Source organism: Petaurus breviceps, unplaced genomic scaffold (assembly GCF_028583685.1).
Source record: "Petaurus breviceps papuanus isolate PSGF00001 unplaced genomic scaffold, PetGlider_PUasm1.0 156, whole genome shotgun sequence".
In the NCBI taxonomy this organism is placed as follows: domain Eukaryota; kingdom Metazoa; phylum Chordata; class Mammalia; order Diprotodontia; family Petauridae; genus Petaurus; species Petaurus breviceps.
In genome coordinates, this window is record NW_027185720.1 from 10374924 (window position 1) to 10389453 (window position 14530).

Here is a 14530-nt window from a genome sequence, read left to right on the forward strand (position 1 = left end):
TCTATCTATCTATCTATCTATCTATCTATCTATCTATCTATCTATCTATCTATCTATCTATTATCTATCCACGAAAACAATGGCTTCCAAGGATTGAATAAAGAAATAATTGTATCCATGTAGCTGGAATAGGTCATCCTCTGTTCTTCCTTCCTTCCTCACCATAGAGAGCATAGCCTAGAAGGACCAATGGTAGACAGGCCCTGACACTAGGAATGTATTTTATCCATTTGTCTGCTTAACCCACATTGACAGGATGGGTTATTATTTAGTGAAACATCTGACTTCACGATTGGCTTTGGATTCAGTGTTTCCTATCACCCCTCTCTGTTTTCTTGTGTGAGTCAATGTTCTTTCCAGGAAGAACCCTGTGCATTTGGGCTGAAGTCCACTTAGGATCATAGGAGCAAGCTCTTAGCATCATATATTTAGCAATGGAAATTATCTCAAGAGTCAAATTCTCTCCTTTTAATGAAGAGAAAATTGAAGCCTTGGAAGTGAAGTGACTTCCTTGAGGTCATATGACAAGCTTCAAATGTGGGTCTTGAACTCAGGGTCTCTGATTCTAGAGTCAAGGCTTTTTCCAATGTATCATGTATCTTCTCGTGCAATATTGTCAAACTTTATGGGACACATATGTCATCTATTTGTTCACAGAAGAACGAGGACACCATGAAAAGATCGATTTATCTATGTCAAGCTTTGGCCAACTGGAAGGAACCAGGGGATTGCTCCAAAGTTTTAAGATTATAAAAACTCCAAAGTATGTATCACTTCAAGGTTTACAAAGTACTTCCTCGTAACATAAGGACCCTTTTTAAGCCACATTCAAAAGCGTTGAGTCCCATAGTTCTATTAGAAGCCCGGTGCTTTATACACAGACTGTCAGGGATGACTGGTACATCCTTGTGAGTGGATGGGATCACATAAGAGCAAAGATTGGTGCTCAGGTCCATGGAAAGACTGCTAACATTTCCACATGTCCATTGGTGAAACTTATGAAAGCAAATGTGCTAAGCTTGCTTACTGTGTAAGTTCTTTCTGTCAATCCATGACTAGTGTTTTGTAGTGAGAAAGGGGACTACCCCCCTTTTCACATACATTTTCCTCATGTGCCATAGACTGTCTGCCTCAGCACCATTGCACAAAGTGCCAGGATTTCCAATGATGGCCCTGGGGTAGGACTTACCTTACTCCCCAATTTTGCCTTTGGTCGCAATGGACTTTCCACAACCTTAGACTTCATGTTACTAAAATAATCTTTTCTTTTTTAACCTACTGGGTGATGATACCTGCCCAAATCCTCTGTGCAGAGGCTGGTGGGAATACTAGAAGGAACAGAAGACAGAAACTTACAAACCATGGTGGCTGTTTCCTAGCTGCTCCATTATAATTAAAGGCAAGACCAGAGTAGGCAGATTTCGTTACAGCCCCTTCTGATAAATTGTTGAACATGCATGCAGTCACATAGCCACCTACACAGAGCTCCCAAAATAGATATGAAGGGAAAAGGTCAAGCAAGAAAAAAAAACTACCCCAATCACAATTTCAACCCAACTCTGAAAACCCAAAATGAAGACAAAGGAAATGAGTGGCCATACATCCTCCATCAGTAACAGTGGTCCTCCCAGCTGTAACCTCCAGGTTAGTTTGATTTATTAAAGGGAGCCTGTATGTTTGGGGGTTGGGAATGTTCAAGAGGGAGACAAAGGAGGTGGGAAGAAGAGATAGCTCCTTAAGAGTGTGAAATAGTTTGAGACACACTGGTTTGCCTCTCTCTGCTGTTGGTCATATTCTTAGCTGCCTGCCACAATGCCCACAATTTCCTCAATAATGATGACTACCCTTCATTGACTTAGTACCCTATTCAGAGGCAAATTTTCATATGAAGGTCCTCGAGTCAATTAGTAAATAAACATTTCTTAACTTCTTGTTATGTGCCATAAATTGTATTATATATTGTGGGGGTACAAAAGCAAAAATCTCTCTCTTCAAGAATATTATGGTCTAATGGTATTGATAGCCAATGCTGAAAATTGATTTATTTCCTGGGTTCTTTCATTGAAAGAGTGAAGGTCTGCAGAAATGGGGAAGAGTAGATGGGAGAAAAATATGTGCTGTATTCCTACAGAATGGAGAATATGACTGATATAAGATTAGAGGTGTATCCTGAGGGGCAAGGAGCCCTTCATACCATAAGCCCAGTGTTTATAGTTCAGAAATGATGAGGTCCTGAGTTCTTAGCCCTTTTAATATTCCATGTTCAGAAAGGTACTTATCACAGAACCAGAGATTTGGAGGTGGAAATGATCTTGGAGGCCATCAAATCCAACTCCATTTTACAGATGAGAAAACTGAGGCTCAGAGAGATAAAAATTTTTGCCTCCCCATTCAATAAAGTCTAGTGGCTCCCTGACCTCTAGGATCAAATATAAAGTCCTCTGATACAAAGTCATTCAAAACCTGACTCCCTGCTACCTTTCCAGTTTTCTCATGCCTCATTTTCCTCCATATGCTTTGAAATCCAGTTACACTGACCTCCTGAATGTTTCTTACGCTTGATTTTGCTTGGCAAATGAATCCCTCAGGTGGCCCCCATTACCTAGTCCATCTCCAGTCATTCTCTCCTTTTCTCCTGGCCACCTACTCATCCGTCATTCCCCTGCCATGTAAACACCCTTTTTCTCCATCCCTTCACTTAGTTTTTCAGCTCCGGGATCATAATCAAATCAATTCCACCATTACTTTTAGAAAGAGTATCCATCTACTTCATTAACCATCCCTGTGACTTTCCATCTTCCTTGGATACCACTTTCCTACATGTGATATCTCTCCCTATTAGAAATCAAACCTTAAAACTACCAACAAATTATTTTATAGTTAGAAAAAATAATATCAAAATTCATCTGAAAGAACAAAAGGTCAAGAATATCAAATGAATTAATGAAAAGAAATGTTAGGGAAGGCAGCCAAACCATATCACATCTTAAATTGTATTATAAAACAGCAACCATCAAAATCAGTTGGTATTGGCTAAGAAATAGTGGAAGATCAGTGGGATACATTAGGTACACAAGACACAGTCGTCAATGAGTTTAGAAATCTACTGTTTGATAAACCCAAAGGCTCCAGACTCTGGGATAAGAACTCACTATTTGAGAAAAGCTGCTGGGAAAAGTGGAAAATAGTATGACAGACACTGGGCATAGACCAAAATATGACACCACATACCAAATCAAAATCCAAATGGGTACCCAATTTAGATATAAAGGCTGATACTATAAACAAATTAGGGGATAAAGGAATAGTTTATCTGTCAGATTTATAGAGAACAGAGGAATTTATGACCAAACAAGATATAGTTATAAAATGCAAAATGCATAATTTTGATTCTATTAAATGGAAAAAGTTCATTATTAAATTATTAATAAATTATATCATATTTGAAAGAAAGCATAATGCAGTCACGCTTGAGCTTTATGGCAATCTTATGAAATGGGTTTTATAGGTATTATTATGCCTACTTTGAAGTTGAGGAAACAGGTTCAAGGTCATTTGCCCAGGGTCATTCAGCTAGTGTAAGGGGTGCTCTCATTGTCAGAACTTCTTTCTTAAGAAAACACACATCAATTTCTCCTATGCCATTGTAGTCTATGAGTGTAGTCCATTTTGTCTTTTGTCTGAACTTTTTCATGTCTGCTCTCAAAAAAATCTAAAATATGTATCTTACATAACTGGGTTTTTCTATAACTGTGCAACTGATTTTCCCAATTGAAGTATAGGATGACATAGTCTTAATTAACAAATTCAAAATTCTTAGCTTCAGCTAACAATTCCATCCTATTATGAATTTTCCCAAATTTGATTTTATAACTCATTATATTGTCTTTCCCAACTTTGTGTTATCCATAACTTGATAAGAAAGGTAACTATGCCTTCATCCAAATCACTGATTAAAATATTAAGAAGAACATAGCCATGAACAGATCCCTAAAATACTCCTTTCAACATCTATCTCCATGTTCACATAAATCTACATCCTTTAAGTCTAGTTAGATAATCAATTTGGGACCTATCTGTTTAGGACCAGGACTGATTCAGGTCAAACCAGTGCTCCAAGCTTGGGACTAGAATAAAATGAGATACCCATAGACCATCTAACCTAACAACCACAGTGAAAGGACATCCCACAAGGATACAACAAAGATTTGGTTTGGTACAACTCCCCTGCCTCTATAATGACTTATGGTGACACCTGGAAAAAACTGTGGACCAAGCTTGAGGGATTTTTCTTTTTACTTATATAACCAGGAAGGAACAGTGGTTTGAGTCTTACACACCTGAACCAATTATGTCTTGAAATTTCATTTCCTTGGGGGGGGGGGGGATCTAGCTTAGACTTCACATCAAGGATTAAAGTAGATGTTACTTCTATCACAAAATCTAAACATTATCACTGGATTCTCATCTCTACCTCATGTTCACAAGGTTATCTTACATGATTTTGTCAAATATCTTACTGAAATCCATGTAAATAATGCTCACACCATTTTCCTGATCTTTGTTCTGAACTTTTGAATTCATCGGTGTGGAGAATTCCTGGTGAGGAAACTCCCTTCAACAATGCAGGCTGCTGCCTATTTTGTAACTGGCAGTCTTAGAGAGTTGTCTTGGACACTAAGAGGATAAGAGACCCCTCTGTGTCAAAGGGGAGACTTGGACCTAGGTTCAGCACACATCACAGTAGCTGACATGAAGTAAGTTAGGTGCTTGGTAAATGCTTACCCATTAAAGTATGCCTGAATTCCCAACTTGGAGACTAGCGTTCTCTCCACTTAACCTTATAATAATGCAACAACCCTGCCAAAAAGGAAAATAAGACTGCTCAGACATCATTTGTTCTTTAGGAACTCATCCTGGACCATAGTGCTCATGTGCTCCCTTTCTAAAGGCTCACAACCCGCATCATTAATTATCAATTCACTAATTTTCACCATATTTCGAGTAAAAATACAGTTTGGACGATTCAACTTTCTACCTATTACTGAAAAACAGGACAATATTTGCCCATCTGCAGCCCTGCAGTACTTTCCCTGCCTATCACAGCTTTCCATAGATCACCAGCAATTACAACAGGAAATGCATAGGGAATTAAAAGATAAACATATTCAGCAACATAAAAATAATCATACAAACACACAAAACAAGTAACATCTTACTTCTAAATCTTTCTCTTTAACTTTTATCTTTATATTCAACAAGACAGAAACAAATGAATTCGCAACAAAGGAACAAAGAAAATGTATTTTTTTTCTGTTGTCCCCTTCCAGACCTGTCTAAAGTGAGAGTACATTTCACTCTACTTTCCCTCCTCCTCTTCTAGGTAGAATAGCCACCCCCAACCAAAAATAGGAAAAAGGCATATTTACAGTTATTGAAAATGACTAAATAGATTATAATATATGTGCATGATAAGAAAGAGGCAGAAAGAAAAAGAGGAGAGGAAGATAGAAAGATGTAGAGACACACACACACACACACAAAGATTTATTGGACTTTTGAATTCATTATTAAGGAGAATTCCCAGTGAGTAGATTTCTCACATCAAAGTAATCCTACTCTATTGCTTAAATTTTAATGAGCCAATTTAGGCATTGACAGGCAAGTGACTTGCCCAGGGTCATGCCACCAATATATGTTAAAGGTACAATCTGAACCCATGGCTTCCTAGAGACTCTGAACTCAGTTCTCTTTCTACTATGATAGGTTGCTTCTCAACACAAAAATGGTTTGTTCATATGATATTGTATTAAGATACCAAAAATGATGAATACAATGCATACTTTGGCATAAAAAGATATATATTATGTTGAATATATGAAGCAATGACTTTCCTCCTCTCTCTTCTCTACATCCTCCTTTGTAGCTGTACTCCATCATTCTTCACAACATAGATGTATTTCCTTATTTGTCTTATTTCCATATTTCTTTATGTGTCTTATATTTCTACTTTGTATGGTTTCATAATTTCATTACATCGATATGTCAAACTTTATTCAATCAATTTCCAAGTTGGGTATGTACAGTTTTTTTTTCCAGTTTTGTTTTTTATCAAGTAGATCAGCTATGAATATTTTGTATACATCCAGGTCCTCCTTTCCTTTTGCTGACATTCCAGTAGAGTATCCTAGCAAGAGAGCCATAGAAGGGACTATGACTAGACGGGACAATGACCCTTGTGCCTGATCAACCAGTGTCACATTGCTCTTCAATAAGTTTGCAATAGATCAACCTTTTGAAATGCTTTATTTTCTCTCCAACAGCTCTGCCAAAATTGGATTGTATGATTTTCCCTATTTTGTGATTCTAGTAGATAAAAGTCTGTTCTGATTTGAATTTATCTTATTATTATGGAATTTAAGCACTCTTTCATGGAAATTAGTTTGGTTTTTTTCCTTTGAAATTGTCTGTTCATGTCTATTCATTGGTCAATGTTCCATAAGGGAGCCTGTATCATTAGTTCTAAAAAACATCTGTCCATTCTTTATAGGTTCTATCTATCAATGATATATCTGTAATACTCTACACAATTATATTTCCCAAATTAACTAAATCAGTTTTTATTTTAAAAATTCAAATTTTTGTTATTTAGAATCCTTTTTTTCTTACATTATCAAACCAGTAAATATTACCCTAGTGATTTCTTATATGTGCTTAGTGCATTAAATGAAAAAAATTCTTTCTCTACACTGTTGAGACAAGTATTTTTTTCTTCATGTTTTTTATTATTTTCAAAATACAAAGATTGATTGTCCAGACAAAGTTTCTTGTGTCATAGTGTGTGACAATATACTTCATAGAAACAATAATAACCACATATAATCATTTTTCCAGCAAGTTATTTTAGAAGTCTGGGGTGTAGCTCATCTGGCTTTGGTAATTTGTACTCATTGAGGCAGCCAAATGTTCCCTTTTCAATCAAGACACATTTATTAAGTGCTTACTCTGTGCCAGGGACTGAGGAGACAAAGAGAAAACCAAAATTATTTACCCTCAAGGAGCTCACACTATCTCATAATCTCTCTTCATATGTATTTATTTCAATCTTGTGTTAACGTTTGTTTTTTTTTTTTTTTACTAATTTGAAGATTATTCTCCTTGGCAGAGAAAACAGAAACAAAATGGGAATTGGATAAGTCTTTCCTCTCCTCTACCCATTGGTTCCATTGTATTGATTCATTCTTTGATCTTTCCTGTATAACCTGCAGGTGCAACTATTAAGGGCAAAGTAGACTGGCCAATGAGGAAGATTTTTCTGCCTCTCTTCTGGGATTGGGAGGTTGCCAGTTCTTTCAGAGTACATCTGTCTTCTCACATGGACCATCTTAGAGATAGGAGTTTTGCCTTCCCTTTCCCACGTTCTCTCTTCCTACCATCTTCTTAACTTCCCTGTTACTGTTGAGGGCATCACAATCTTCCCAGCCACCCAGGCTTGCAGTCCCAAGTTAGCATCCTGGACTCTTCACTTTCTATCACCCTCCATCTTTGTAGTAGTCTTTACCACTCCTTAAACTTAATGCCTTCCTTCTGAGATTATTTCCAATTTGGCATGTAAATACCCTGCTTGCATGTTGTCTGCCCCATTAGACTAGGAGATTCTTTAAGGTAGGGATTGAGTTTTTTTTGCCTTTCTTTTGCCTCAGCACTTCATTTGGTACCTGGTGTATAGTAAGCATTTGTTAAATATGTGTTGACTTATTGAATGACTAACTGGTGTTAAGGAATTGAGAAACCAGTCCCAACCTGACCTGACCCTCCCCTCCTCTCTCTTCCCTTCCCTCTCCTCTCCTCTCCTTCCCTTCCCTTCCCTTCTCTTCCCTTCCTTTCTCTTCTCCTCTCTTCTCTTCCAATTACTTCCTCCATCCATGAGAGAATCCATCTGAACTGATCCAGACATCCCTTGCATTTGGTTTGCCAAAACATGTTTTGATGTCTATAGCATTTATTTCAAGTTTCAGGTCATACTGGACTTTAGTTTAGTATTCTAGAAGCCAAATCTTATAAGAATTTTTTTTATTTGCCCCTAATTACTTGACCTTGTTTGTTGCTGTTGCTGTCATTTCACTCATGTCCAACTCTTTATGTCCCCCTTGGGGTATTTTTGGCAAAGATACTAAAGTGGTTTGCCAATTCCTTCTCCAGATGATCTTGTTTACATGTCTTCTAAATGGATTTTAAAATCTGAATTTGTCCAAGAGATTCTTGTAAAGTCACATCAGAAATTGTGTTCTTGAAAGCATCTTATCCTTCTTGAATGGACATTCTTTTAAAAGTCTTAGGAAATGAGTTTCTAGCTATCACATTTCCATGCCATTTGAAATCAACTCTCCCAATGCCTAAGGTACATGAAAGGCAATGCCTGGAATTGCTTTCCCTAGTTATCACTAACACTAAAAAAGAATGGTCACAGCTACCTACATTATTTTTATCATTTCTACTTCAAGAAACAGTATCATCTGATTGATGAAAGTCATATCCAGGGCAGTAATTGTTTTAGTTGTCTACACTGGCTTCTGAAGGATTATATTGTCAGCAATGCAAACAAAAAAATAGGACCTATTCCTTTATTAACAGAGAGACCTCCAGCAGAAGTCTCAGTTAAAGCTTTTCAAAATACTTATTTTCTAAATTGTTAACTAGATAATAATCACAATACATTCAAATAAGGACTGAAACTCTATACTAATGGCTTATAAAATTTAAAATGATGCAAATTTTAAATTAAAAAAATCCCAACACTCCAATATATAGTAAAGATCAATATAGTGGGTAGTCTTCCTAATGATATGAATAGCACCTTAAACATACCTGCCCATCTTATGGAAATCTAATCCATGGCCTCATCTGAGTTTATCACAGGGAATCCTGAGCTTGGTGGCATTCTCATGCTTTCTTCACATTTCAGGGATACCACAGAGGCCTAGTTTTCTTATTCTTGCTATGCGACCAGCCCATTTTGGTTTCTGTTAGTGAATTTCTCTTAGGCTTTACACTCCCTCTAACACTTATTTCCCTCTGTCTCCCCTTTGAATTACTTTTTCGTCTATATACCAATGTTGCTTTGGTTGGGATTGTTTTATTTAGTCAGTGTCTCAGCACTGTTCTTTGTATTTTGCTCCTTTGCTTTATATAATTTCATATTCATTTTTATAATTTGTTATATTCCACAAATCCATCATTTTAATGGGATCATAAGTCTATAGCTGAAGGGATCTCCGAGGACATCTAGTCCAACCTCCTAATAGGTCAATAATATTTCATTACATGGTTTTACCATCTTCCAATTATTGAACAAATAACTATTTTTCAGTCTTTTATCCTATTACCACTGAAGCAGGTTTTTTTTTTTTTGTACATTTAGGTTATTTTTTTTCCTTCTAATAACATCATTAAGGGATAATCCTAGAAGCGAGGTCAAAAGGTAATATTAGATTTATAACTCACTGTATATTTGCTGCTGTGCAAAATGACTGCGTTAATACACAGCTCTACCAACAACATAATTAAGTGTCCAATTTTCTACAGTCCTGCCAACATGAAAGTTTGTCATTTTAACTATATTGGCCAAATTGGTGGGCGTAAGGTAAACACTTAAAAGTTTTTTTTTTAATTTTCAATTCTTGGAAAATTAAGCTATTTGGTAGCAACTAAACACTTTTCATTTCTTATTTACAGTGTGTTTTCTCATTTCCAAAGTTGTCTATTTATATTTTTAACTGTTCATCTAATGCGGAATGGTTATTACTCAGATATTTTTAGAAGTCTGTTACAAATTCTATATAACAAATACTTTCATTACATATATTTGCAGTATTTTCCCCCAATCTCTAACTCTTCTTTTAGCCTTAAATGGTTTTGTCATACAAACTCTTCATTTTTATATTCCTCCATTTTGTAGACAACATTTTTTTTCAGTTTCTTCCATATGTAAACCTTTTTATTCTACCAAATTGAGATATCCTAGATGACAGTGGCAAACCCCTTTGCTGAGCATACATCTCTGTTTTATGCCTCGTTTGATATGAATAATCAGAGGACTGTCAAACAAAATGATTTCTGTTGTTGCATCTATCAAGTAATATTTTATGGTCTTAACATATTCATGAGAGATACCTTGTCAGAGGAGAGTCTTTGAGGATGCATTTTGCTCTAGTGAATCAATCGCATTTCTTATATTCAACAAATAATAGACACAGTGGCATCTTGTATTCTCCCCATGTTACAGTCAATTGTGTGCCTGCAAAGATGGAATCTGCTGGAGAATATTATTTGTGAGAGTCTGACATTCTGTCTCGTAGTTTCATCAAGGGTTCCTTTGATAGCAACACCTGGCATGGGGGTGACACTAGAACACTGAAATAAGATCATGCCATTAAAACTAAGTTCTGGCCAGTCTAGTATTGCTAGAATGGCATATTGTCTCAGTGACATGTTAGATCTACTTTCAGAGAACCAGCCTAGGTAATTACAAAGTGGAACAATGTCCACAAGCTTGACACTAAGTGATCACTTCCCTGGTCATGGCAACCCATGGGAAAAGGGGAAATATAAGATTAGTAACTTGTGCTAAGGATGGTCCCCCTTCAACACCTTAAAGTCAGAAATCAACAAGTCAAGTAATCATATCAGGAAGGAAAGAAGGAAGGAAGGAAGGAAGGAAGGAAGGAAGGAAGGAAGGAAGGAAGGAAGGGAGGGAGGGAGGGAGGGAGGAAGGAAGGAAGGAAGGAAGGAAGGGAGGGAGGAAGGGAGGAAGGAATGAAGAAACATGCATTTATTAAGGACTTATTTTGCTCCAGGCACTGTGCTAAGCGCAGAAGATACAAAGAAGGGGGAAAAGTAATTCCTATATTCATGGAACTCACAGTCTAATGAAGGAAACAAGATGAAAATAACTCTGTGCAAATAAATATAGATATAAAGATAGAGATAGATATTATATATATGCATATGTCATAAGTATATATATATAATGTGTGTTTTGTGTGTATGTTGTGTATATGTGTGTATATATGTATGTGTGTATGCACACATACATATGTTTACATACTTATGATAAATCAGGAGTAATCAAAAGAAGGAAGCAACTCACATGAAGAGGGCCTGAGAAAGGCTGCTTGCAGAAGGTGGGATTTTAGCTGGAACTGAAGGAAGCACCAGGGAAATGCTATATGTGGTGCCAGACCTGGATTTAGGAAGACTTCTCTTTATGAGTTCAAATCCATTCTCAGATACTTGTGTGACCCTGGACAAGTCATTTCACCCTGTTTGCCTCAGTTTCCTTATCTGCAAAATGAACTGAAGAAGAGAATGGCAAACCACTTCAGTGTCTTTGTCAGAAAAAAAAAACTCCACATAAGGTCATGAAGAGCCAGACACCACTGAAAAAAATGACTCACCAACAAAGGGAACTCAAAAGGTGAAGGAAATGAGGGAGAAAAATTCAGGCATGGGTGATGTGCTTTGAAAATTCCAGGTGTCAAAAATGGAGTGTCTTGTGTGAAGAACAGCAAAGAGACCAATGTTGTTGATCAATTGTGAGCTTTAGGTGAATGATGTGAAAGAAAGATGGAAAGGAAGAAAGTGGTCAGATTATAATAGACTATAAAAGTCAGAGAATTTTGTATTTGATCCTGGAAGTAATGGGGAGTTTCTGGAATTTGTGGGAAAGGGAGGATGTCTAGTCAGACTGGTGCCTTAGGAAAATCAATTTAAGAGCTGAATGGAGGACACCCTGGAGTGTGGGCACAAGGAGAAAGATAATATATACAGTTTTTGATATATTGAGTTTAAGATGTGTATGAGTTATTCAATTCAAAATGCTCAATAGGGAGTTGGAGATGCAAGACATTTGACCAGAAGACAAGTTAAGCTGGACAAATTGGTAGAAGGATCATCTGCATATAAATGGTAACCATATCTATGGGAGCCAATCAAATCACCAGGTAAAGTAGTAGGTATAGAAGGTGAAGAGAAGAGGACACAGGACAAAGCCTTGGGCGATGCCAATGACTGGATGATGATCTAGCAACGAAGATGGAGAAGGAACAGTCAAACCCACAGAAGGAGAGCCCAAGTGCTAAGTGCTAGGGATACAAGAGAGGCAAAAACAAAGTCTCTGCCTCCATGTAGCTTATATTTTAATGGGGGAAACATAAACAATTATGTGCAGATAAGGTATGCACAAGGCAAATGGAAGATCATCTCAGCAAGAAGACACTAAGTTGGGGGGCTGGGCAGAGATCTCCTGCAGAAGGTAGAATTTGAGATGATTCCTCAAGGAAGCCAAGTAGGGTGAGATGTAGAAGTAAGAAGGGACTTCATTCCAGGTACAGGGGATAACCAGTAAAAACACATGGTGTCTGGAGCTGGAGTGCTATGTGTCAGGAAAATATAAAAAATATAAAAATATAAAAAATATAAAATATGTAATGACTCTGCATCATAGAATACATGTTGAAAAGGGTAAGAATATTGGAAAGGTAGGAAAGGGCCAGCTTGTGAAAAGCTTAAAAAGGCAAATAAAGTATTTTATATTTTATCCAAATAAATCAAATAGGGAACAACTGGAATTTATAGAGTGGGACATTGACATGGTCAGAAGGTGGAGAAGGAAATGGCAAACCACTCCAGTGGCTTTGCCAAGAAAACCTGAAATGGGGCCACAGAGAATCAGATACAACTGAAATGGTTAAACAACAGCAACAACACAGTCAGACAATCATTTTTGCAGCTGAGTTAAGGATGGTTTTCAGTGAGGAAAAACTTAAGGCACAGAGCCAAACCAGAAGACTATTTCAGTAGTCCAGGCATGATTAAAGGGTCTGCATCCAGTATACATTTATATTGATGGTGGGAAAGTAACAGAAAGAGAATAGAAGGTCATAAAGACGATAACTTTTAGACCACCTATAAACTTTCTCCCCATAAATATGAGGTCCTAGCTCAATGACCCGTGAGTGAACATACTACTCACTGGAAAAACTAGATTACCAATATTGACATTTCCCCTATAAATGAAATCTAAAGACAAAGAAGTTGGAACTAAATGATAGTGATCTCATTTGTTCATTTCAGTCATGTCTGACTGTTTCTGACCCCATTTGGGGTTTTTCTGAAAAAGATACTGGAGTGGTTTGCCATTTCCTTCTCCAGCTCATTTTTCAGATGAGAAAACTGAGGCAAACAGGGTTAAGTGACTTGCCCATGGTCACACAGGTAGGAAATGTCTGAGGTTGAATTTTAACTCAGGTCTTCCAGACTCCAGGCCCAATACTCTATACATGGTGCCACCTAGCTGCCCTAGATAAGTGGTAAAGTGGCTCATAGGTACTTAAAGACACCCCCCTCCCCCACTAAAAACAAAAGAAAAGGAAATTTTGAATTGGAGAAACACCATATCACAGGACATGATACAGTAGATAGTATACTGAACTTAGAATCGAGATTCGAATCCTGGATTCAGACCCTTGATGGCTATTTCACCCTATGCACTTCACTTAGCCTTTCTAGGCCTGCTTTCTCATCTCTAAAATGAGGAGACTGGAGTCAATGACTTCTAAGATTCCTTCCAGTTTTGCATCTATGAGCTCTATAATCCTTTGTTTATAATGTACACAAACCAATATAATACTAGGAAGGTAATTGCAGCTTACATATTAAAATCTATCATAGAAAATAAGGAATTAAATTTTGGAAGAAATTAATTAAAACTCCCAAGTTAGAACAGTATATATTTGAATACTCAGTAACTATTATGCAAAGCTGAGCACTAGCGAAGAGGGATAAATATGTTAGAAAATCTAGCTCGCTGTCTAGAAACAAAGGAGCCTAGATCCTTTAGAAACCTCACAATAGGAAAACTTCATTCATTAAATGAAATGGAGAGATTCACATCTTGTCTTTCTAGATTTAGCAGAATGCCTGACACATAGCAATGTCTTAGTAAATGCTTGTTGATTGATGTGGCAAGTAATCTATTAGCAGCTGAAAAACCTGGAAAGGTGCTCCTACAGAAGGTAGTATTTAAATGTGCTCCTACAGAAGGTAGTATTTAAATGATGCTGATATTTTATTTAATAATTTTAGTCATTATTCATTAATGCACTCAGCCTATAGATTTTGTTTTCAGACACACATTTGTCTGAATATAAAGGCCCTGCTAGAAGATTTACATATAAAATGTGAAACTGAGGGGCAGTTAGGTGGTACAGTGGATAGACTACCATCCCTCAAGTCAGGAGGACCCGAATTCAAATGTGACCTCAGATACTTGACACTTATTATGTGACCCTGGCCAAGTCATTTAACCCTGATAGCCTTCTCTCCCTCATCCCTACCCACCCCCTCCCAAAAAAAGTGAAACGGATGCATAGAGAAGAAATGGTAAGTACCTAGTCGAGGAGTGGAAGCATTTCAGAATCATCTCCATTAGACCATCCAGCTGTCAGAACAAACATCAAAAGCAACAAAT